Consider the following 26,950-nt stretch of genomic DNA (forward strand, 5'->3'; position numbering starts at 1 on the left):
AGGCCAGAAGGGAGTGGCAGGAAATATTCAAAGTGATGAAAAACATGGAACTACAACCAAGATTGCTCTACCCAGCAAAGCTATCATTTAGAATTGAAGGTCAGATAAAAAGCTTCACAGATAAGAAAAAGCTAAAGGAGTTCATCACCACCAGACCAGCACTACAGGAAAAGTTGAAGGGTCTTCTTTAAGAAGAAGCTAATGAACAAAGGAATCTGACAAACTAAATAGATCCAGAGACACTGACGCATGCAACAGACGATCATATCTCAGAGGAAAGAGGGAAGGGGGGTGAAGGGTGGGAAGAGATTAACCAAAGAAGTTATATGCATAACCCCTGGACACAGTCAATAATGGGGTGAATGCCTGGGGAGGGGGTGGGAGCGAAGTGGAGGGGGTCAATTGGGGGGGGGGGGAATGGGACACCTGTAATACTCTCAACAATAAAGATAAATTTAAAAAAATTTAAATGGTTTAAATTTTCCAATCAAAGGACATACAGTATGCTTGGATGGTGTGGCCCAGTTGATTGGTTCATCCTCCCGTACACTGAAGGGTGTCGGGTTTGATTCCTGGTCAGGGCACATACACGGGTTGAGGGTGTGGTCCCCAGTCCTGGTGAGTAGTGTATACGGGAGTCAACCTATTGATGTTTCTCTCCATCTCTCTCTCTCTCTCTCTCTCTCTCTCTCTCTCTCTCCCCCCCCTTACTCCTCCCTCTAAAATCAATAGTAAAAAAAAAAAAAAAAAAAAAAAGAAGCTCATCATCGGGTGACTATTTTTAAAAAACACACAGTAGCTTAATGGATTAAAAAAAAAAAAAAAAAAGACTCATATATATGCTATCTACAAGAGTCCCACCTCAGAACAAATGATACACACTGACTAAAAGAAAAATGATCGGAAAATATATTTCATGCTAACGGAAATTTTAAAAAGCTTGGATAGTAATACTTAAACCTGACAAAATATGCTTTAAAACAAAGGCTTTAATAAGAGACAAAGGAGGACACTATATAATGATAATAGGAGCAAACCAACAGGAAAATATAACTTCTATAAACATTTATGCACCAAATAAAGGAGCACCTAAATATGTAAAGTAAGTCATAATGAACATAAAGGGAGAGACTGACTGTAACACAGTCACAGTAGGGGATTTTAACACCTCATTGACATCAATGGGTAGATTTTCCAGACAGAAAATCAACAAAAAGTGGCCTTAAACGACACAGTAGATCAGATGCACTTAATGGGTATTTTCAGAGTATTTTACCCCAAAGCAGCAGAATATACATTCTTTTCAAGTGCACATGGAAAATTTTATTTGATAAACCACCTGTTAGTATGAAAAAAACAAGTCTCAATAAATTTAAGAAGATTAAAATCATATCAAGCATCTTCTGTAACTACACTGTTATGAAACTAGAAATCACTCACAAGAAAAAACACAGGAAAATATAGAGGCTAAGTAACATGATACTAAACAATGAATGGGTTAACAATGAGATCAAGAATAAATCAAAAGATACCTTGAAACAAATGAAAATGAGAACACAAAAACCAAAAATTTAAGAAACACTGTGAAAGCAATCTTTAAGAAGGAAATTCATAGCATTACAGACTTATCTCAATAAACAAGAAAAATCTAATTTTTTTCTAAGTTACTAATAAAGGATAAAGGGCGTCAAATATAAGAGATTTTTTTTTATTACAAGTACTTGGAACCAAGAACAAAATACTGTCTTGACTGAAGGTTTTTACATAGCATTTCAGATATTTTTCTCTCTAGGAATGAATCCTCCTCCCAACTTACGCTGAAATTTTTAACTAACACCCTTCTTTGTCATAATCTTAGGCAAATTACAGATGTGATCTTGTAAAGCTATGCATATAGATATGCCCCAGGCCATGACTTAGTTGTGCTTAACTTGGTTAAGTTGCTGTACCTTTTTTGTGTTTGTTTCGTTAGCTTTGGGTCCTCATCTGTACAAAGGGATATTTTTAAGAATGAAAAGAAGTGAGAATATATGGTAAATGTTTTTCACAGTGCCTGGTATGCATTCAGTACCCAACACAAGAGACTCCTTATTAATGCCACTTCTCTCTGTCCTGAGGATGCCCTTGTTCAGCTTGTTTTTGAAGTCTCAGTGTCTTTCCCGTCTGGTGCCCAAGGAAGCCTGGCATTGTCTCTCTAACCAGGAGCAAAGTGTCATTTCACATTTGGTAGGATCAGGGAGTCGACCCTCTGGGTTCACACCTCAGGTTATGGATGTATTTTACTCTAGGCACCTGCCTGATTTTCCAGCCTAAACTCACTTAGCTTACGCCCTCATTCAGCTTTTCTTTAGTTCTCCTGATCTTAGAACATTTTTGTGACCTATTTATTTATTTTCCCTGAGATCCAAGGATCTTTCAAATCAACAGATGAAAGTATGCCATTTTCTGTGCTCAAGAAAACTACCCAGAAGATTTGATAATAGTATTATCTCAACAAAATGGAGTATTGTGCCAGGACTAAATTTTCCCTCAACTGCTCTCCACTCCACCCCGCATCCACCTCACCCCCAGGCCTTCCCTATAGTATTGTCTGTGTCCATGGGTTATGCACATAAGCATGTAAGTTCTTTGATTAATCCTTCCCCACCCAGTCCCCCACCCCCGCTTTCCCTCTGAGATTCCTCAGAGGATTCCAGGCTTCTACGTCTCTGGGTCTATTTTGTTCATCAGTTGATTTTGTTCATTAGATTCCACATGAGTGAGATCATGTGATACTTGTCTTTCTCTGACTGGCTTATGTTGCTTAGCATAATACTATTCACTTTCATCCATTGCTGTCCCAAAGGGTAAGAGATCCTTCTTTTTTAAAGCTGCACAGTATTTCACTCTATAAATGTACCACAGCTTTTTTATCCACTCTTCTGCTGATGGACACCTGGACTGTTTCCAGATCTTAGCTATTTTAAATTGTGCTGCTATGAAGATAGGGGTGCATAAGTTCTTTCTGACTGGTGTTTCGGGTTTCTTAGGATATAGTCCTAGAAGTGGGATCACTGGGTCAAATGGAAGGTCAATTTACAATTTTTTGAGGAAACTCCATACTACTTTCCATAGTGGCTGCACCAGTCTGCATGCCCACCAGCAGTGTACTAGGATTCCCTTTTCTCCACATCCTCACCAGCACTTGTTGTTTGTTGATTTGTTGATGGTAGTCATTCTGACAGGTGTGAGGTGATACCTCATTGTGGTTTTAATTTGCATCTCTCTGATGACTAGCGACGTTGACCATTTTTTCATATGTCTCTTGGCCATCTGTGTGTCCTCTTTGGAGAAGTGTCTATTCAGGTCCTTTGCCCATTTTTAATTTTTATTATTTTATTATTATTTTTTTAATGTAGATGCTATCTTTATTCCCCTTTTATGATGAGGAAACTGAAGTACACAGAGGTTAAGCAGAAACCGGCATCTCACAGTTCTTATCCACAATGCTATACTGACTCTTATAAAATGCTAGTTGAAAGTGTTTCAACAGAATACATTTCAACTGAAAAACAAAAATCAGATCTCTTGAATATTGTTAAGGATTAACTTATTTAGGGGAAAATGGAATATTTCTTTAAATTTCATCTGTACTGAACTATTTGTTTTGCAATATCCAGTGAGTGGCAGTACTAATAACAGTTCCATACTAGGTCATCTAATAGAAACATTAAAGCAGTTGGCATTTATCAAGACTTTTGTCTACTCCATGCCTTGATGATTTCTTCAGCAGCGTCTAGTGTACTGTCTTTTTTAGTGAAGCAAAATCTCACAAACTTCTCAAACTGTAATTTGGTTTCTTTGTTACAGAATGCTGAAACTAGGATGGCCAAGAGTTTCTTATTTTTAGTCATCCATTTCACAAATTTATAGTCATAAGGTTCATTGTTCTTCATTTCAGAGAGGTCTGCATCTAGCAAAGACACATCGGCAATGATGAAGTAGCCCCCATCAGGAACTATGGGTTTTAGGCCAACACTTTCAAGTAAATGTACCATCCGATCTCTTTTTACTTCTAACTCTTTTGGCAAAGAATTAAAGTAACACTCTGGGTCGTCCATGCACTTCATGTCCATCCAAAAAGCCTGAGCCAAGGCTTCCTGTAAAGGAGTTGCACAGGTATAGAGGCTGTTCTGCTGAACTGTCTGTAAATGTTTTATTAAGTGGTAGGGACCAATGGACCAGCCAAGCTTCCAGCCAGTTACAGTGAAAGTCTTTCCAGCACTTCCTACCGTTACCATTCTCTCCCACATACTTGGAAAAGTGGCTATTTTTAAATGCTTATTTCCAGTATATACAAGCCATTCATAATCCTCATCACTGATGCAGTGTGTGTCATATTTGATGCAAAGGTCAGAAATTAGTTGGAGTTCCTCTTTGGTGTACACTTTGCCAATGGGGTTATGTGGAGTATTTAGTATAATGGCTTTGGGTTTGGAATTAAATTTACTTGCCAGTTCTTCAGGATCCAAAGTCCAGTCAGAACTAGACCATTTTTTCCCATCAATAGGTTTAGATCTTAAAGAAATAAAAACAGGTGTTGCTCCAGCCATTCTCACCATGGGCTCATAGCAGTCATAGAAAAGTACTATGACTATGACTTCATGTCCCTCATCAATTAATCCTTGAATGGCATTAAAAAGAGAGCCATACGCTCCTACTGTTACAAGAATTTCTTTATTTGGATCGATTTGCTTTTGATAAAACTTTTCATATAAGCAGGACAGAGCTTTCACAAGTGATGGATGACCAAAGCCCCGTGTATACTGATTCATGCTATCAATTGCCGCAATCTTTGATAATTCTTCCTTCACATATGGAGGAGGGGATATATCTGGAAGGCCTTGGCCAAGATTCACAACAGAGGGGTCTGCGGCCAATTTGATAAATTCAATCCACACATCACTATCAAAGCCTTCAATTCATTTTGCATTTTTAAATTTCAAAGACATTTTAGCAGAGGTGGAGAGTCTGAAGATTTTTGACGAATGAGTTGTCTTCAGAAATTTAGCTCTACTGCCAAGGGAATAGAGTCTCCTCTGAGCCAAAAACATGCTCCTTCAAGCTCCAACCCTGCCTCCTGGAGTCGAGTCCCGCCAGGGATTCGGAGGTGGGGTGAAGACCCCGCGGGGATGGACGTAGGAATGGAGTCGAGAGTGTGGATTGGCTGACGGGCAGCCCAGATCGCGGGCTGGATGGGACCCCGCGGGAATGGGCAGGGAGGCGGGAACGGTGCGGAGCTGGAGGGAGTCTGGGGGCGGGTGAAGGCGCATGTGGATGTAGCCCCTGGTAGCCTGTGGGGTCTGGACTCAGGGCGCCTATTGGCTGTGAGGACTGCCTGGGTCAGGGACTGGACTGGGCAGGTGGAGGTGCGGGCCTCTGCCCATTTTTTAATTGCACTGTTTGTCTTCCTTTTGCTAGGTTGTATGAGTTCCTTATATATTTTGGATATTAACCCTTCATCAGATATGTCATTGGCAAATATGTTTTCCCATACGATGGGCTTCCTTTTTGTTTTGTTGATGGTTTATTTTGCTGTGCAGAAGCTTTTTATTTTGATGTAGTCCCATTTGTTTATTTTCTCCTATGTTTCTCTTGCCCTCGGCCATGTATCAACAAACATGCGAGATGTCTGAGATTTTGCTGCCTACGTTTTCGCTAGGATTTTTATGGTTTCATGTCTTACATTTAAGTCTTTTATCCATTTTGAGTTTATTTTTGTGTATAATGTAAATTGGTTGTCTAGTTTCATTTTTCTTTTTTTGCACATACCTGTCCAGTTTTCCCAACACCATTACTGAAGAGGCTGTCTTTACTCCATGTATGTTCTTGCCTCCTTTGTCAAATACTAATTGAGCATAATGGCTTGGGTTGATATCTGGGTTCTGTATTCTGCACCACTGATTTATATGTCTGTTCTTGTTCCAGTACCAGGCTGTTTTGGTTACAGTGGCTTTGTAGTAAAACTTGATATCTGGTATTGTGATCCCTCCAACTTTGTTCTTCTTTCTCAAGATTGCTGTCGCTATTCGGGGGTTTTTGGTTTCATGTAAATTTTTGGAGTATTTGTTCTAGATCTGTGAATTATGCCCTTGTAACTTTAATAAGGATTACATTGAATCTAGATTGTTTTTGGTATTGTGGACATTTTAGTGATGTAAATTCTTCCAGTCCATGAACATAGTATGTTCTTCCACTTGTTTATATCTTCCTCTATTTCTTTTTGTATCGTCCTGTAGTTCTCTGAGTATACAGGTCTTTTACTTCCTTGGTTAACTTTATTCTTAAGTATCTTAATTTTTTTGTTGCAATGGTAAATGGGGTTGTTTTTTTAGTTTCTCTTTCTGAGAGTTCATTATTGGTGTATAAAAATGCCATCAATTTCTGGATGTTAATTTTGTATGCTGCTACCTTGCCAAATTCATTTAATAAATCTAGTAGAATTTTGATGGAGTCTTTAGGATTTTCTATGTACAACATCATGTCATCTGCAAATAATGACAGTTTTACTTCCTGCTTTCCACTTTGGATGCCTTTTATGCTTTCTTCTTGTCTGATTGCTAATTCATAGCATTACAAACTTATCTCAATAAACAAGAAAAATCTAAATAGACAATTTAACTTTACACTAAAAGGAACTTGAGTAAAAAATAACAAAGTCCAAATTGAATAGAAGAAAATAATAAAAAATAAAACAGAAATAAAAAAAAGAAGTCTAAAATAATGCAAAAAGTCAATGAAACGAAGACCTGGTTCTTTGAAAAGACATACAAGACTGACAAACCTTTAACCAGACTCACCAAGAAAGAAAACAAGAGGACCCATTAAAAAAAAAAATAGAAATGAGAAAGGATAAATAACAACTAAACCAAAGGAGTGGAAAGGATTGTAAGAAAACACAGCGAACAAATATATGCCAGCAAATTTGACAATCTGGAAGAAATTGATAAATTCCATAAAATATACAGTTTTCAAAAAATGAATCAAGAATATTCATAGAATATAAATAAGGAGATTACAACCAGTGCAATTGAAGCAGTAATAAAAAAAATTTCCAACAAACTAAAGTCCTGGACCAGATGCCCTCACAGGCGAATTTTACCAAACATTCAAACTAGAACAAACACCTATATTCTCAAATCACTCCAAAAAATTTAAGAGGAGGGAAGACTCCCAAACTCACCTTATGAGGCCAGCATTATCCTAATTCCAAAATCAGATAATGACACTACAAAGACAGAAAATTATAGGCAAATATTCCTGATGAACATAGGTGCTAAAATTGTCCAAAGGAAAAAAAAAATACTAGCAGAACAGATCCAGTAACATATTAAAGAGATCATACATCATGATAGAGTGGGATTTATTCCAAGGATGCAAGGTTGGCATAATATTTGCAAATCAATAAAGGTGATACACCACATAAAAAAAAGAAAAGATAAAAATCAAAGATCATATCAATAGAAGCAGAAAAAGCATTTGTTAAAATCCAGCACCCATTTATGATTTAAAAACTATCAGCAATGTGGAATAAAGGGAACATATGACAAATGCACCGCAAACATCATACTCAATGGGCAAATCAACAATAATTTCCCTTAAGATCGGGAACAAGACAAGGATGTCCACTTTCACCACTCTTATTCAACATAGGAGTTGATGTCCTACCCACAGCAATCAGACAAGAACAATAAATAAAAGGGATCCAAATTGGAAGGGAAGAAGTAAAACTGTCATCATTTGCAGATGACATGATATATATAGAGAACCCTAAATATTCCACCAAAAAAACTACTAGAACTGATAAATAAATTCAGTAAAGTGGCAGGATATAAAATAAATATCCAGAAATTGATGGCATTTTTATACACCAATAATGAACTCTTAGAAAGGGAAACTAAAAGTAAAAAATCCCATTCACAACTGCTTCAAAAAGAATAAGATACCTAGAACTAAATTTAACTAAGAATGTAAAAGAATGTACTTGGAAAATTATAAGACACTGAAGAAAAAAATGAGGAAGATACAAACAAGTGGATGCATATACTGTGCTCATGGACAGGAAGAATTAACATCATTACAATTTCTATACTACCCAAAGCAATCTACAGATTCAGTGTAATTCCTATAGAGATACCAATGGAATATTTCACAGAACTGGAACAAATGTTTCAAAAATTTATATAGAACCACAAAATACCCCAAATAGCAAAAAAGAAAAAGAACTCATGGACATGGACAACCGTGTGGTGATTGCAGAGGCAAGGTGGAAGTGGAAGAGGGCATAAAGGGTATAAATGGTCATGAAAAAAAAGAGGTATCCAAATTGGAAAGGAAGAAGTAAAACTGTCATTATTTTCAGATGACATTATACTATCTATAGATAACCCTGAAGATACTACCAAAAACCTCCACAAAAACAAAAACAAAAAACAACAACAACAACAAATACAACTGTTAGAACTGATAAATGAATTCAGTAAAGTAGCAGCATACAAAATAAATATCTAGATATCAGTTGCATTTTTATGCAGCAATAATTAACTATCAGAAAGTGAATCTAAGAAAACAAACCCATTCACAATTACTTCAAAAAATAAAATACCTAAGAAAAAATTAAACCATATAGGTAAAAGACCTGTATTTGGAAAATTATAAGAAAAAAAAGAAAAAAATTGAAGAAAGTACATATAATTGGAAGCACATACCATGTTCATGGTTAGGAAGAATTAACATCATTACAATGTCCATACTACCCAAAGCAATATACAGATACAACACAATTCCTATCAAGATACCAATGGCACATTTCACAGAATAGAGCAAATATTCCAAAAATTTATAGAGAACCACAAAAGACCTTGAATAACCACAGCTATCTTGGGAAAGAACAAAGTTGGAGGAATCATGCTATCTTATATCAAACTATACCACAAAGCCATATTAATTAAAACAAGATGGTACTGACACAAAAACAGACATGTAGATCAATGGAACATAATAAAGAGCTCAGAAGTAAACCCAAGCCTTTATAGTCAATTAATATTTGACAAAGGAGGCAGAAAAATACAATGGGTTAAACATAGTCTATTCAATAAATGGTGTTGGGAAAATTGGACAGATACATGCAAAAAAATATGAAACTAGATCACCTTCTTACACCATACACAAGAATAAATTCAAAATGGATTAAAGACTTAAATGTTTAACTCGAAACCATAAAAGTCATCGAAGGAAACAGTAAAATTCAGACATTTCTCCTAGCAATATTTTTTTCTGATACATTTTCTTGGGCAAGAGAAACAAAAGATGAAATAAACAAAAGTGGCTACATCTAACTAAAATGTTTTTGTACAGCAAAGTAATTCATCAGAAAAATGAAAAGACAACCCACTGAAATTGACAACATATTTGCCAATGATACATCTGATAAAGGGTTAATATTCAAAATTTATGAAAAGCTTATAAAAATCAACACCAAAAACCCAAACAATCCAATTATAAAATGGGTGAAGTACCTGAATAAACACTTCTCCAAAAAAGACATACAGATGGTCAATAGATATGTGAAAAAATGCTTAATGTCACTAATTATCAGAGAAATGTAAATTAAAACCACTGTGAGATATCACCTCACACCTGTCAGAATGGCTACCATCAACAAATCAACACGCCACAATTGCTGACGAAGATGTGGAGAAAAGGGAACTTTTGTGCACTGTTGGTGGGAATGAAGTATTGCAGCCACTGTGGAAAGTAGTATAGAGTTACCTCAAAAAATTAATAAACTGCCTCATGACCCACTGCTATATATTTGAAGAAACCCAAAGCACTGATTCAAAAGAATATATATTCATTACAGTGTTACTTACAAAAACAAAAATTTGGAAGCAGCCCAAATGTCCATTAGAGGTGAATGGATAAAAAATCTGTGATACATTACACAATGGAATACTACTTGGCCATAAAAAGGAAGGAAATCTTACCCTTTGTGACAGCATGGATGGACTTGGAGAGCATTATGTTAGAGCATTATGTTAAACCGGTCGGTGAAAGACAAGTACCATATGATCTCACTCATATGTGAAATTTAATGAACAAAATAAACTAACAAACAAAATAGGAACAGACTCATAGGTCGAGAATAGAGTGACAGCTGTCAGAAGGGAGAGGGGTTGCAGGGCTATGTGAAAGGATTAAGCAAAAAACAAAACAAAAATACCTCATAGACACAGACAACAGTATGGTGATTACCAGAGGTAAAGAGGGGAGAGGTGGGGGAGGTAGAACCGGATAAAGGGGGATTAAATTATGATGGACGGTGACTTAACTTGTAGTGATAAACACAATTAAATATACATATGATGTATTATAGAATTGTACTCCTGAAATCTATGTAATTTTATCAACAAAGGTCACCCTAATAAATTTAATCCAAAACGAAAAAAAAAAAAAAAAAAACAATATGAAAAAGAGCGCAAATTCAAAAGTCATAGGGTAAATAAATGGATAAGAAAACATAAACCATACATAGGCTGTCTACAAGCAACCCACTTCACATTGAAACCCACACACAGACTGAAAGTAAGGACTGGAAAAAGATATTTCATGCAAAAGGAAACAAAAAAAGCTGGAGTAGCAATACTTATAACAGAAATAATAGACTTGTAAACAATGAAAGACATATATGGATAAAGGGATCAATCCAGCAAGAAAATATAACCCTTTTAAGCGTTTATGTACCCAATATAGGAGCACCTAAAGCAAATATTGGTGGACATAAAGAAAGAGATCAACAGTAACAAAGTCATGGTAGTGAACAATAACACTCCATTGTTCTTAATGGGTCTTTCAGACATAAAACCAACAAGGAAACAATGGCCTTAAATGACACACTAGACTAGGTGGATTTAGTTAATATTTTTAGAGCATATCACTACAAAAGAGCAGAATATATGTTCTATTCAACTGCAGGTGAAACATTTTCCAGGATAGACCACATGTTAGTACACAAGAGAAGTCTCAATAAATTTTAAAAAGACTGAAATCATATCAGGCATATTCTCTGATGACAATGGTATGAAACTAGAAATCAATTACATAAAAAAACTTAAAAACAGATAAACACATAAAGGTTAAATAACATGTTAATAAATGATGAAGGAGTTAACATTGAGATAAAGAAAGAAATAAGAAAGATGACTTTAGAAAATGAAAATAAAAACACAATGACCGTAAATTTATGGAAAGCAAGGAAATAAGTACTAAGAGGAAATACATAGGCCTACCTCAAGAAAGAAGAAAAATCTCAAACAAACAATCTGACTTTACACCTAAAGGAACTAGAAAAAGAACAAACAAAGCTCAAAGTGAGTAGAAGGAAGGAAATAATAAAGATCAGAGTGAAAATAAATAAAATAGAGTCTAAATGACAACACAAATGATTAATGAAACCAAGAGATGGTTCTTTGAAGAGATAAAGAAAATTGGTTAATCAGGCTCATCAAGAAAAAGAGAGATGATCCAAATAAAATCAGAAATGAAAGGGAGATCTGACAACTGACACCTCAGAAATACAAAGGGTTATAAGAAAATACTATGTGCAATCCTATGCCAACAATTTCAACAATCTAGAAGAAATGATAAAATTTTAAAATCATACAATCATCCAAGACTGAATAAAGAAGAAACTGAAAATCTGAACAGACTGATTTCTACTAATGAAATTGAATCAGGAATCAAAAGACACCCAACAAACAAATGTCCTTGATTGGATGGCTTCACAGGTGAATTTGACCTAACATCCAAAGAATTAACACCTATCCTCAAAAGTTCCCCCAAAAAATCAAGAAAAGGGAAAGCTCCCAAGCTCATTTTATGAGGCCAGAATTATTCCGATTCCAAAACCAGACAAAGACATTACAAAAAAAAAAAAAAAAAAAATATAGGCCAATATCCCTCATAAATATTGATGTAAAAATCCTCAATATAATATTACCAAACTAAATTCAATACATTAAAAATATCACACACTATGATCAAGTGGGATTAATTTGTGGCAAGTAAGTTTACTTCAATATCTGCAAACCAGTTAACATGATACACCACATAAAAAAAATGAAAGACAAAAATCATACAATTATATAAAATGATGTAGAAAAAGCATTTGGCAAATTTCAGCATATATTTATGAAAAACAAACTGTCAGAAAAGTGGCAATAGAGAGAATAAACTCAACATAATACAGGCAATACATGACAAATCCATAGCTAAGCATCATACTGAGCAAAGAAAAGCAAAAAATATTTTCTTAATATCAAGAACAAGACAAAAATGTGTACTTTTACGGCATTTATTCAACAAGGTATTAGAAGTACTAGCCACAACAACCATACAAGAAGAAATAAAAGTCATCCAACTTGGAAAGAAAGAGGTAAAACTGTCATTATTTGCAAATGACATAATGCTATGTGTGGAGAACCCTAAAGACGTCACCAAAAATACTATTAGAACTGATAAACGAATTCAGTAAAGAAGCAGAATACAAAATTATACAACCTTCCAAAACTGAATCAGGAAGAAGCAGAACACAAATAGGCAAATAACAACCAATAAAATAGAAACAGTAATAAAAATAAAATGAAATAAAATTAAAACTCCCAGCAAACAAAAGCCCTGGATCAGATGGCTTCACAGACGAATTTTATTTTATTTTATTCTGTATCTACGTTTTTTTTAAATTTATCTTTATTGTTGAGAGTATTACAGGTGTCCCATTTTTCCTCCCAATTGACCCCCTCCACTTCACTTCCACCTCCTCCCCAGGACTCACCTCGTTAATTGTGTACATGGGTTATGCATATAACTTCTTTTGTTAATCTCTTTCATCCCCCTTCCCTCTTTATTTGAAATATGATCATCTGTTGCATGCGTCAGTGTCTCTGGATCTATTTAGTTCGTCAGATTCCTTTGTTCATTAGCTTCTTCTTAAAGAAGACCCTTCAACTTTTCCTGTAGTGCTGGTCTGGTGGTGATGAACAATTTTAGCTTTTTCTTATCTGTGAAGCTCTTTATTTGACCTTCAATTCTAAATGATAGCTTTGCTGGGTAGAGCAATCTTGGTTGTAGTTCCATGTTTTTCATCACTTTGAATATTTCCTGCCACTCCCTTCTGGCCTGCAAGGTTTCTGTTGAGAAATCAGCTGACACTCGTATGGGTGCTCCTTTGTAGGTAACTAACTGCTTTTCCCTTGCTGCTTTTAAGATTCTCTCTTTGTCTTTAACCTTTGGCATCTTAATTATGATGTGTCTTGCTGTGGGCCTCTTTGGGTTCCTCTTGTTTGGGACCCTCTGTGCTTCCAGGACTTGTAAGTCTATTTCTTTCGCCAGGTAGGAGAAGTTTTCTGTCATTATTTTTTCAAATAGGTTTTCAATTTCTTGCTCTCTTTCTTCCCCTCCTGGCACCCCAATAATGCAAATGTTGGGCCTCTTGAAATTGTCCCAGGGGCTCCTTATACTATCTTCATATTTCTGGATTCTTTTTTCTTTTTGCTCTTCTGGTTGGGTGTTTTTTGTTTCCTCATGTTCCAAATTGCTGATTTGATTCTCAGCATCCTCTACTCTACTGTTGATTCCATGTAAATTATTCTTTATTTCAGTTCGTGTAGCCTTCATTTCAAATTGGTACTTTTTTATGTTATCAATTTTCTCAGTTATTTCCCTAATAGTCTGCTTAAAAATCCTTATAAACAAAATTCTGAACTCTGTTTCTGTTAGCTTGCTTGGCTCTATTTCATTTAATTCCTCTTCTAGAGATTTCTTCTGTTCTTTCCTTTCTGGCATGTTTCTTTGCCTCTACATTTTGGCTGCTTCCAGATGTTTGTTTCTATGTATTAGGTAGAGATGCTATGTCTCCTGGAATTTGTAGAGTGGCTTTGTGTAGTAGGTATCCTGTAGGGTCCAGTGGCTCAGTCTCCCCAGTCAGCTGAGCTGGACCTTCTAGGTGCTCCCATGTGTGGGCTGTGTGCACTGCCCTGTTGTAGTTGAGCCTTGGTTGCTGTTGGCGTCCCTGGGAGGAAGTGACCCCCAGGCCAATCAGCTGTTAGGACCAGCTGCAACTACAGCCAAAGAGCTGCTGTGCTGGAGACACCTCTATGGAGCAGGATTTACTTCAGTGGAGCTTTGGTGTTCAGCAAGTGGGCCCTTCAGTGTCACTCGTGGATGTGGTAGGGTTGTAATCCAGTGTGGTTGAATATGAGCACCAAGTGCACTATCTCTGGGGCCTCGGGGAAGGTGCCAAGTCAGCCTCTGCCAGTGTCTTTCCCAGGGCCAGCCAGCATGAGCTACACAGCAAATCATAGTTGGCTGCTACTTGTGCTGGGCTTCGCGTTGTCCAGGTGAGGCCAAGCTATGAGCCAATGCAGGCTGCCACTAGTGGCAGATCTGGGATCACTTATCAAGCTGTATGGGGCCCACTGCTGCTTGTTTGAGAGATTTTAGGAACATCCTAAGCATGAGGCTCGAGAGGCCACTTGCATAGAAAAGCCACTGGAAATGGCTTGGATGAGCCTGCAGGTAGGGAGGAGCAGGAACTCTGGCAATCACCCGGGCGAGGCCTAAGGTGTGAGTCAGGTGGTGGTGATTCAAATATGGCGCCTGCCTGTTGGCTGTGTTCGGGGAGGACTCGCCAAAGGAACAATGGCCTCTGCCAGCTCTTCTGCCTGGGAGAAAGCTGCCCCTCCACCTCTTGCCCCAATTTCAGACAGGCTACTTCCTTCCCAAGTGCCCCAGGTTCCTTTCAAGCTGCTGCCCCATGCCAGGGCTCAGAGGGAGCGCGTCTGAGTGAGTCTATGGGCCTGCCCTTTAAGAGGGAAGCCTGGGGATCCCAAAGCCTCCTCGACCCTCAGCCACAGTCCCCACTGGTTTCACAGTCTGGAGTTGTGGGGATGTCTCTTTCTGGTCCTGGGGTCCTGGGCTTGGGGCCTGCTGTGGGGCTGGGACCCCTCACTCCTCAGGAAAACCCCCACCGCTGAGATTCCCTCCCAGGTTTCAACCTCAGCATTGGGTGTGGGCCAGGGGAGCATCTCTGATTCAGTCCCAATCTGCCCGTGTCTCTGCCTCTCCTACCGGTGTTGGTGCTTCTTCAGTTCCTTGGTTGTAGGGCTTCTGTTCAACCAGATTTCAGGAGGTTCTGGGTGATGGTGGTTCTGTATTTTAGTTGTAATTTTGATGTGGTTGTGGGAGGTGGCTGGTGCAGCTGTTACCTACGCTGCCACCTTGTTTTCTCCCACTGATGAATTTCAACAAACATTCAAAGAACTAACACCTATGCTCTTCAAACTATTCCAAAAAATTCAAGAGGAGAGAAGACTTCCAAACTCTTTTTACATGGACAAAATTATCTTAATACCAAAACCAGATAAAGACACGACAAAGAAAGAAAGTTATAGGCCAATGTTCCTGAAGAACATAGATGCTAAATTCTTGGACAAAATATTAGCAAATTGGATACAGCGATACATTAAAAAATTCATACAGTGATCAAGTGGCACTTATTCTTGGGACTTGGGATGCAAGGTTGATATAATATTCTGAAGTCAATAAATGTGATACATCACATAAACAAAATAAAAAATAAAAATCACATGATCATGTCAATAGATGCAGAAAAAGCATTCGATAAAATCCAGCAACCAATTATAATAAAAACTTTCACCAAAGTGGGAGTAAAGGGATCATACCTTCACTTAATAAAGGCCATATATGAAAAACCTACAACCAACGTCATACCCAATGGGCAGAAAATAAAAGTGCTTCTCTTAAGGACAGGAACAAGACAGGGATGTCCACTTTCACCACCCTTTTTTTTTTTTTTTTTTTTTACTTTATTTATTTTTCCTAGAATCTGGATACAATTAACTGTAGGCAAGACAGTGCTCAATACTATTTAAGCCTCACTTTAGGTTCTTAAACTACCTCAAGTATTTGTAAATGTGAATTCACATCCCAGTAAAACCAGAAAACTAAAATTTGACATACCAACAAATTTACTCAATATTGATGTAACTACAAAATTTTATATGGTAACGTGGACTTTAATATAACAAAATTTGGCCTTTATAAACTAGTTTACACATAACAAAGTTACTGATTATCTGTCCTAACCTATTTAGTGTTACACCAACAGATCCTCTCCCATAGGTTTTACTATGTAAACAGAGGATTCCTCCCCTTAAGTGAAAAACAAAACAAAAACACCCCCAACCCCCAAAGTTCCCACCCAGAAAAAAGTTAACAGAATTATCCAGTGCTAAAGTATCAGCAGATATAACACCAGAGATAGTTATGGGGAACTCTGACGTCTTCTACCTAAGTAGTATAACAGAAAGTTACAGTGTTGACCAAAAGAACACACAGGTTTCTCATTAAACTTTGTTTTAATGGGTCTCAAAATTCTGTGACAGATTTTTGGTCAAGTTGTTTCCATTAAAAAGTACTGATTTTAAAAACTAATAACTTAAAAACTGCTGCACACACAAAAAACCCAAATGGTCCACAAAACATTCTCCTTTCCTTCTGAAGGTTTTATGATGCATTGTAATCATTAACCAGTCTTTTACTATTAAACTTAAATGGTCAATTGAGACAAACAGTTCTGAGACCGTTCTTCCACCACTGATTAAGACTGGCGTGACAGGTATTGGAGATGATATTCATTTACCTTCTGAGCTTTCTGGGCAGACTTTGTGACTTTGCCAGCTCCAGCTGCCTTCTTGTTCACTGCTTTGATGACACCAACAGCAACTGTCTGTCTCATGTCACGATCAGCAAAATGGCCCAGAGGAGGGCAATCAGGGAAGCTCTCAACACACATGGGCTTGCCAGGCACCATATCAACAATGGCAGCATCACCATATTTCAAAAACTTAGGGCCATCTTCCAGCTTTTTCCCAGAACGATGATCAATCTTCTCCTTCAGCTCAACAAATTTGCATGCAATATCAGCTGTGTGACAATCCAGCACAGGTGCATACCCAGCACTTATTTGGCCTGAATGGTTCAGGATAATCATCTGAGCTGTGAAGCCAGCTGCTTCCATTGGTGGGTCATTTTTACTGCCACCAGCCACATTGCCACGACAAACATCTTTGACAGACACATTCTTGACATTGAAGCTCACATTGTCCCCAGAAAGAGCTTTACTCAAAGATTCATGGTGCATTTCAACAGACTTTACTTCAGTTGTAACATTGACTGGAGCAGAGATGACCACCATGCTGGGCTTGAGAACACCAGTCTCCACTTGGCCCACAGGGACAGTACCAATACCACCAATTTTGTAGACAACCTGGAGGGGCAGACTCAGAGGCTTGTCAGTTGGACGAGTTGGTGATAAGATGCAATCCAGAGCATCAAGCAGTGTGGTTCCACTGGTATTGCCATCTTTATGGGTGACTGTCCATCCCTTGAACCAAGGCATATTAGCACTTGGCTCCAGCATGTTGTCACCATTCCAACCAGAAATTGGCACAAATGCTACCGTGTCAGGGTTGTAGCCAATTTTCTTAATGTAGGTGCTGACTTCTTTAACAGTTTCCTTGTATCTCTTCTGGCTGTAGGGTGGCTCAGTGGAATCCATTTTGTTAACACCAACAATCGTTTCACACCCAGTGTGTAAGCCAGAAGGGCATGTTCTTGGGTCTGCCCATTCTTGGAGATACCTGGTTCAAATTCACCAACACTAGCAGCAACAATCAGGACAGCACAGTCAGCCTGAGATGTGCCTGTAATCATGTTTTTAATAAAGTCTCTGTGTCCCGGGGCATCAATGATGGTCACATAATACTTGCTGGTCTCGAATTTCCAGAGGGAGATATCAATGCTGATACCACGCTCACATTCAGCTTTCAGTTTATCCAAGACCCAGGTATACTTGAAAGAGCGCTTATGCATCTCAGCTGCCTCCTTCTCAAATTTTTCGATGGTTCTTCTGTCGATCCCACCACATTTGTAGATCAGATGGCCAGTAGTGGTAGACTTGCTGGAACCTATGAGTCCAGTGATGACAACGTTGATATGAGTCTTTTCTTTTCGCATTTTGAGTATGGTTTAGTGATGGTTTTCAAGACACCTGTGTTCTGGAGGAAAACCCGTTGCAAAAAAGCTCACTACTCTTATTCATCATAGTACCGAAAGTCCTAGCCATAGCAATCACACAAGAAGAATAAATAAAATAAAATGCATCCAAATTGGAAGCGGAGGAAGTAAAACTGTCACTATTTGCAAATGACATGATATTGTATATAGAAAACGTTCAAGAATCCATCAAAACCCTACTAGAACTATTAAATGAATAAAACAAAGTTACAGGATTCAAAATCAATATCCAGAAATTGATGGCATTTTTATACACCAATAATGAACTATCAGAAAGAGAAACTAAGAAAACAACCCCATTTATTGTTGGAAAAACAACAACAAAAAGCTACCTAGAAATAACCTTAACCAAGGAAGTAAAAGATCTGTACTCAGAAAACTATAGCACATTGAAGAAAGACATTAAGGAAGATAAAAATAAATGAAAACTTAGTTCCAAGATGGAAGTGCATTAACTGGAAGGTACACTGACACTTTCCCAGGACCAAACTGGAATTACAGCTAAATTATAGAAACATCATCCTGAATTATCAACTGAAGACCAGCTGGAGAGAACCCATAAAACCTAAGATGTAAAGTGGAGACCGCATAGAGACTGGTAGGAAGCAAAGAGGCACAAGAACACTGGCTGGGCTCACACAGGAAGCAGATGAATGTCCAGAGTGACATCTCAGATGTGAGGGATTCCCACTGAGAACTCTGGGGACCTAAATACTAAGCTGGGTTTCCAAGCCCAGAGCACCAGAACTGAGAAAGGTGTCCACATAACATCTGGCTGTGAAAAGCAGCAGGGTTTCTGTCTCCCAGGGAGAGATGGTAGGAAATTCAGGCACCCTCTTAAAGGGCAAACACACAAAGTTTCTCATGTAGCCACTCAACTTGGGCTCCAGGAGAAGGAGGGCAGAGTATCCTAGAGCTATTTGAAGAGAATTTAGGGGTACTGGCTTTGGAGACAAAGCTCAGAGGGCAGCCATCTGGATTACCATGCTGAGTCATTTTCCCATAGTGCAGACAATATTTTTCTAAGGCAGAACTTTTCCAGCCAGGCAGCCTTTGCCTGGAAGGGAAGCAATTGTCCCCACCCACTGGAAAGCCTCTTCCCAACCCTGTGGAGTTTTCACCTTGCTGTGGTACACAGCCTGAGGATCATTAAGAGACTCAGATTAATCAATCTGAAGGCAGAGGTGGGCCTCTGGGTGCTTTGAGTCTTTGCCTGATCTGCTTTTGGACCCAGGGAATTGGAAAAAAGACTTTGGTGTACATCTGGGTCCTATACAAACAGAGACAGCCCCAGGAAAGGGAACGAAAAGCTGTGGATTGTTGATAGCTCCAAACAGGGTACTCAAAGGCAGTCATAAGCAGTGTCTGACCATCTAAAAAGACTGAGAGTTATATCAAATCTACCTTATATATAGAAATAAACCCAAATAGACAGCCAAAATTGAGAGGCAAAAAAACAAGCCTCAAATGAAAGAAAAAGAGAATTATCCAGAATAATAGCTAAATTAAATAGAGATAAGCAATCTATCAGGGAGTTCAGAATACTGATCATAAGAATGCTGAGAAAAGATATGGAAACTATGAAGGAAATTAAGAATGACATAGCAAAAAAAAAAAAAAAAAAGAATATATTGGAAGGAATAAATAGCAGATTACAGGAAGCTGAGGATCGGATCAGTGAATTAGAATACAGGGTAGTAAAAATCAATAAGTCAGAGATCCAAAAAGAAAAAGGAATTAAAAAACAGGAGGACAGGTTAAGGGAGCTGTGAGACAGCATGAAACAATATTTGCATCATAGGAGTGCAGTAAGGGGAAGAGAATAAGCAAGAGATAGAGAATCTGTTTGAAGAAATAATGGCAGAAAACTTCCCTCACCCGATGAAGGAAAAAGTCATACAAGTTCAAGTGGCACAGAGAGTCTCAAGCAATAAGAGCCCAAAGAGGCCCACACCCAGACACATCATAACTAAAATTCAAGACAAAAAATCTTAAAAGCAGCAAGAGAAAAGCAATCTGTTATTTACAAAGGAGCTCCCATAAAACCTTCAGCTGATTTTTCATCAGAAACTCTATAGGCTAGAAGGGAATGGCATGAAATATTCAAGGTAATGAAAAGCAAGGATATGAAACCAAGACTGCTGTATCCAGCAAGGCTATCATTAAAAATAGATGGTGAGCCCGGCCAGGAGTGGCTCAGTGGTTAAGAGTCAACCTAGGATCCAGGTGATCAGGGTTCGATTCCTGGTCGGGGCACATGCCCGGGTTGCCGACTCGATCCCCAGTCAGGGGTGTGCAAGAGGCTGCCGATCAATGACTTTCTTCTCATTGATGTTTCTATCTCCCTCTCCTTTCCTCTCTCTGAAATCAATAAAGATATATTTAAAAAAAAAAAAAAAAAAGATGGTGAAATAAAGAGCTTTCCAGAAAAAAAAAAAAAAAATGGTTAAAGCAGTTTATCACTACCAAACCAGCATTTCAAGAAATGTTAAAGGGACCTCTCTACTAAGTTGAAATATATATATAGAGAGAGAAATATAGGCATTAAAAAATAAAATGACAATAGATAAGTACCTATCAATAATAACCTTAAATGTAAACAGATTAAATGCTCCAATCAAAAGACATAAGATGGCTGAATGGATAAGAAAAATGACCAAAATATATGCTGTCTACATGAGACCCATCTCAGAATAAAAGACTCACACAAGATGAGAATGAAGGGATTGAAAAAGTTTTCCAGGAAAATGGAAATGAAAAAACGCTGAGGTAGTAATATTCATATCGGACAAAATAGACTTCAAAATGAAGGCCATAAGAAGAGACAAAAAAATTCACTATATAATACTAAAGAGATCTATCCAACAAGAGGGTATAACCCTGATAAGCTTATATGCACCCAACTTGGAGCACCTAAATTTATAAAAAGTCCTCTGGAGCACTTTAAGGGAAAGATCAAGAACAATACAGTTATACTAGCAGACTTTAACAGCCCACTGACTTCACTGGATATGTCTTCCAGGCAAAAAATCAACAAGAAAACAGTGACCCTAATTGACACACTAGATCAGATAGATTTAATTGACATTTACAAAGCATTCTACCTTAAAGCTGCAGAATATACATTCTTCTCAAGCACACATGGGACATTCTCACATGTTAGAACACAAAACAAGTCTCTACAAGTTCAAGGAGACTGAAATCATATCAAGCATCTTCTCATATCGCAGTAGCAGTAATTAGAAAACAATAGTAAAAAGACTCAAAAACATTCAAATACATGGAGGCCAAATAGCATGTTATTAAACAATGAATGGGTTACCAAAGAGGTCAAAGAAGAAATAAAAAAATACCTGGAAACAAGTGAATATGAACACACAAAAACCCAAAATCTATGGAACATAGGGAAAGCAGTCTTAAGAGGGAAGTTCATAACACTACAAGCCGACCTCAAAAAACAAGAAAAACTTTCAATAAACCGTCTAACCCTACAATGTAAAGACTTAGAAAGAGAACAACAACAAAAAAAACCCAGAGTGAGTAGAAGGAAGGAAATAATAAAGATCAGAGGGGAAATAAATGACATAGAGAGTAAAAAACAATACAAAAAATCAATGAAACCAAGAGCTAGTTCTTTGAAAAGATAAACAAGATTGATGAATGTTTAGCCAGACTCATCAAGAGACAAAGAGAGAGGACCCAAATAAGTAAAATAGGAAATGAAAGAGATGAAGTAACAACTGGAACCACAGAAATACAGAGGATGGTAAGAAAATACTATGAACAATTATTTGCCAACATGCTGGACAATGTGGACAAAATGGACAAATTCCTAGGAAAATACAATCTTCCAAAGTTGAGTTGGGAAGAATCAGAGAACCTGAATGGGCAAATAACAGTTGATGACATTGAAGCAGTAATAGAAAAACTCCCGGGAGACAATAGCCATTGCCTGGACAGCTTTACAGGGTAGTTTTACCGAGCATTCAAACAAAAACTAACACCTATCCTCCTAAACCTATTTCAAAAAATCCAAGAAAAAGGAACACTTCCAAATACTTTTTATGAGGCCAGCAATATCTTAATTCCAAAACTAGATAAAGACACTACAAAGAAAGAGTTATAAGCCAATATCTGTGATGAACATAGATGCTAAAATCCTCAACAAAATATTAGCAAATTGCATTCAGCAATATATTAAAAATATCACACACCATGACCAAGTGGGACTTATTTCAGAGATGCAAGGCTGGTACAATATCCCCAAATAAAGATTTTGATACATTGCATAAACAAATTGAAAGATAAATATAACATGGTCATAACAAATAAACAGAAAAAAGGCATTCGACAAAATCCAACACCCACTTCTGAAAAAACTCTCAGCAAAGTGGGAATAGAGGGATCATACCTCAACATTATAAGTGCCACATACTACAGACGTACAGCCAATATCATACTCAATGGGCAACTTGTTCCTGTAAGTACAGGAACAAGACAGGGGTGGCCACTTTCACCACTCTTATTCAACATAGTACTGGAAGTTCTAGAAACAGCAATCAGACAAGAAGAAAGCATAAAAGGCATCCAAAGTGGAAAGCAGGAAGTAAAACTGTCATTATTTGCAGATGACATGATGTTGTACATAGAAAATCCTAAAGACTCCACCAAAATTCTACTAGATTTATTAAATGAATTTGGCAAGGTAGCAGCATACAAAATTAACATCCAGAAATTGATGGCATTTTTATACACCAATAATGAACTCTCAGAAAGAGAAACTAAAAAAACAACCCCATTTACCATTGCAACAAAAAAATTAAGATACTTAAGAATAAAGTTAACCAAGGAAGTAAAAGACCTGTATACTCAGAGAACTACAGGACGATACAAAAAGAAATAGAGGAAGATATAAACAAGTGGAAGAACATACTATGTTCATGGACTGGAAGAATTTACATCACTAAAATGTCCACAATACCAAAAACAATCTAGATTCAATGTAATCCTTATTAAAGTTACAAGGGCATAATTCACAGATCTAGAACAAATACTCCAAAAATTTACATGAAACCAAAAACCCCCGAATAGCGACAGCAATCTTGAGAAAGAAGAACAAAGTTGGAGGGATCACAATACCAGATATCAAGTTTTACTACAAAGCCACTGTAACCAAAACAGCCTGGTACTGGAACAAGAACAGACATATAAATCAGTGGTGCAGAATACAGAACCCAGATATCAACCCAAGCCATTATGCTCAATTAGTATTTGACAAAGGAGGCAAGAACATACATGGAGTAAAGACAGCCTCTTCAGTAATGGTGTTGGGAAAACTGGACAGGTATGTGCAAAAAAAGAAAAATGAAACTAGACAACCAATTTACATTATACACAAAAATAAACTCAAAATGGATAAAAGACTTAAATGTAAGACATGAAACCATAAAAATCCTAGCGAAAACGTAGGCAGCAAAATCTCAGACATCTCGCATGTTTGTTGATACATGGCCGAGGGCAAGAGAAACATAGGAGAAAATAAACAAATGGGACTACATCAAAATAAAAAGCTTCTGCACAGCAAAATAAACCATCAACAAAACAAAAAGGAAGCCCATCGTATGGGAAAACATATTTGCCAATGACATATCTGATGAAGGGTTAATATCCAAAATATATAAGGAACTCATACAACCTAGCAAAAGGAAGACAAACAGTGCAATTAAAAAATGGGCAGAGGCCCGCACCTCCACCTGCCCAGTCCAGTCCCTGACCCAGGCAGTCCTCACAGCCAATAGGCGCCCTGAGTCCAGACCCCACAGGCTACCAGGGGCTACATCCACATGCGCCTTCACCCGCCCCCAGACTCCCTCCAGCTCCGCACCGTTCCCGCCTCCCTGCCCATTCCCGCGGGGTCCCATCCAGCCCGCGATCTGGGCTGCCCGTCAGCCAATCCACACTCTCGACTCCATTCCTACGTCCATCCCCGCGGGGTCTTCACCCCACCTCCGAATCCCTGGCGGGACTCGACTCCAGGAGGCAGGGTTGGAGCTTGAAGGAGCATGTTTTTGGCTCAGAGGAGACTCTATTCCCTTGGCAGTAGAGCTAAATTTCTGAAGACAACTCATTCGTCAAAAATCTTCAGACTCTCCACCTCTGCTAAAATGTCTTTGAAATTTAAAAATGCAAAATGAATTGAAGGCTTTGATAGTGATGTGTGGATTGAATTTATCAAATTGGCCGCAGACCCCTCTGTTGTGAATCTTGGCCAAGGCCTTCCAGATATATCCCCTCCTCCATATGTGAAGGAAGAATTATCAAAGATTGCGGCAATTGATAGCATGAATCAGTATACACGGGGCTTTGGTCATCCATCACTTGTGAAAGCTCTGTCCTGCTTATATGAAAAGTTTTATCAAAAGCAAATCGATCCAAATAAAGAAATTCTTGTAACAGTAGGAGCGTATGGCTCTCTTTTTAATGCCATTCAAGGATTAATTGATGAGGGACATGAAGTCATAGTCATAGTACTTTTCTATGACTGCTATGAGCCCATGGTGAGAATGGCTGGAGCAACACCTGTTTTTATTTCTTTAAGATCTAAACCTATTGATGGGAAAAAATGGTCTAGTTCTGACTGGACTTTGGATCCTGAAGAACTGGCAAGTAAATTTAATTCCAAACCCAAAGCCATTATACTAAATACTCCACATAACCCCATTGGCAAAGTGTACACCAAAGAGGAACTCCAACTAATTTCTGACCTTTGCATCAAATATGACACACACTGCATCAGTGATGAGGATTATGAATGGCTTGTATATACTGGAAATAAGCATTTAAAAATAGCCACTTTTCCAAGTATGTGGGAGAGAATGGTAACGGTAGGAAGTGCTGGAAAGACTTTCACTGTAACTGGCTGGAAGCTTGGCTGGTCCATTGGTCCCTACCACTTAATAAAACATTTACAGACAGTTCAGCAGAACAGCCTCTATACCTGTGCAACTCCTTTACAGGAAGCCTTGGCTCAGGCTTTTTGGATGGACATGAAGTGCATGGACGACCCAGAGTGTTACTTTAATTCTTTGCCAAAAGAGTTAGAAGTAAAAAGAGATCGGATGGTACATTTACTTGAAAGTGTTGGCCTAAAACCCATAGTTCCTGATGGGGGCTACTTCATCATTGCCGATGTGTCTTTGCTAGATGCAGACCTCTCTGAAATGAAGAACAATGAACCTTATGACTATAAATTTGTGAAATGGATGACTAAAAATAAGAAACTCTTGGCCATCCTAGTTTCAGCATTCTGTAACAAAGAAACCAAATTACAGTTTGAGAAGTTTGTGAGATTTTGCTTCACTAAAAAAGACAGTACACTAGACGCTGCTGAAGAAATCATCAAGGCATGGAGTAGACAAAAGTCTTGATAAATGCCAACTGCTTTAATGTTTCTATTAGATGACCTAGTATGGAACTGTTATTAGTACTGCCACTCACTGGATATTGCAAAACAAATAGTTCAGTACAGATGAAATTTAAAGAAATATTCCATTTTCCCCTAAATAAGTTAATCCTTAACAATATTCAAGAGATCTGATTTTTGTTTTTCAGTTGAAATGTATTCTGTTGAAACACTTTCAACTAGCATTTTATAAGAGTCAGTATAGCATTGTGGATAAGAACTGTGAGATGCCGGTTTCTGCTTAACCTCTGTGTACTTCAGTTTCCTCATCATAAAAGGGGAATAAAGATAGCATCTACATTAAAAAAATAATAATAAAATAATAAAAATTAAAAATGGGCAAAGGACCTGAATAGACACTTCTCCAAAGAGGACACACAGATGGCCAAGAGACATATGAAAAAATGGTCAACGTCGCTAGTCATCAGAGAGATGCAAATTAAAACCACAATGAGGTATCACCTCACACCTGTCAGAATGACTACCATCAACAAATCAACAAACAACAAGTGCTGGTGAGGATGTGGAGAAAAGGGAATCCTAGTACACTGCTGGTGGGCATGCAGACTGGTGCAGCCACTATGGAAAGTAGTATGGAGTTTCCTCAAAAAATTGTAAATTGACCTTCCATTTGACCCAGTGATCCCACTTCTAGGACTATATCCTAAGAAACCCGAAACACCAGTCAGAAAGAACTTATGCACCCCTATCTTCATAGCAGCACAATTTAAAATAGCTAAGATCTGGAAACAGTCCAGGTGTCCATCAGCAGAAGAGTGGATAAAAAAGCTGTGGTACATTTATAGAGTGAAATACTGTGCAGCTTTAAAAAAGAAGGATCTCTTACCCTTTGGGACAGCAATGGATGAAAGTGAATAGTATTATGCTAAGCAACATAAGCCAGTCAGAGAAAGACAAGTATCACATGATCTCACTCATGTGGAATCTAATGAACAAAATCAACTGATGAACAAAATAGACCCAGAGACGTAGAAGCCTGGAATCCTCTGAGGAATCTCAGAGGGAAAGCGGGGGTGGGGGACTGGGTGGGGAAGGATTAATCAAAGAACTTACATGCTTATGTGCATAACCCATGGACACAGACAATACTATAGGGAAGGCCTGGGGGTGAGGTGGATGCGGGGTGGAGTGGAGAGCAGTTGAGGGAAAATTTAGTCCTGGCACAATACTCCATTTTGTTGAGATAATACTATTATCAAATCTTCTGGGTAGTTTTCTTGAGCACAGAAAATGGCATACTTTCATCTGTTGATTTGAAAGATCCTTGGATCT

General features: G+C 38.0%; 3 pseudogenes across 3 annotated transcripts; 1 reads left to right on the forward strand and 2 right to left on the reverse strand.

The window, feature by feature from the left end:
• Positions 1–3,551: 3,551 nt before the first annotated feature.
• LOC308551811 (kynurenine--oxoglutarate transaminase 3 pseudogene) lies at positions 3,552–5,135 on the reverse strand (annotated as a pseudogene). Its single transcript has one exon. The product of its transcript is annotated as a kynurenine--oxoglutarate transaminase 3 pseudogene (transcript).
• An 11,278-nt stretch (positions 5,136–16,413) lies between these two features.
• On the reverse strand, positions 16,414–18,135 carry LOC308551194 (elongation factor 1-alpha 1 pseudogene; annotated as a pseudogene). The gene has a single exon. The product of its transcript is annotated as an elongation factor 1-alpha 1 pseudogene (transcript).
• Positions 18,136–24,215: 6,080 nt separating this feature from the next.
• LOC308550901 (kynurenine--oxoglutarate transaminase 3 pseudogene) lies at positions 24,216–25,820 on the forward strand (annotated as a pseudogene). Its single transcript has one exon. The product of its transcript is annotated as a kynurenine--oxoglutarate transaminase 3 pseudogene (transcript).
• Positions 25,821–26,950: the final 1,130 nt, after the last annotated feature.

Source organism: Miniopterus schreibersii, assembly GCF_964146895.1.
Source record: "Miniopterus schreibersii genome assembly, chromosome: X".
Classification (NCBI taxonomy): domain Eukaryota; kingdom Metazoa; phylum Chordata; class Mammalia; order Chiroptera; family Miniopteridae; genus Miniopterus; species Miniopterus schreibersii.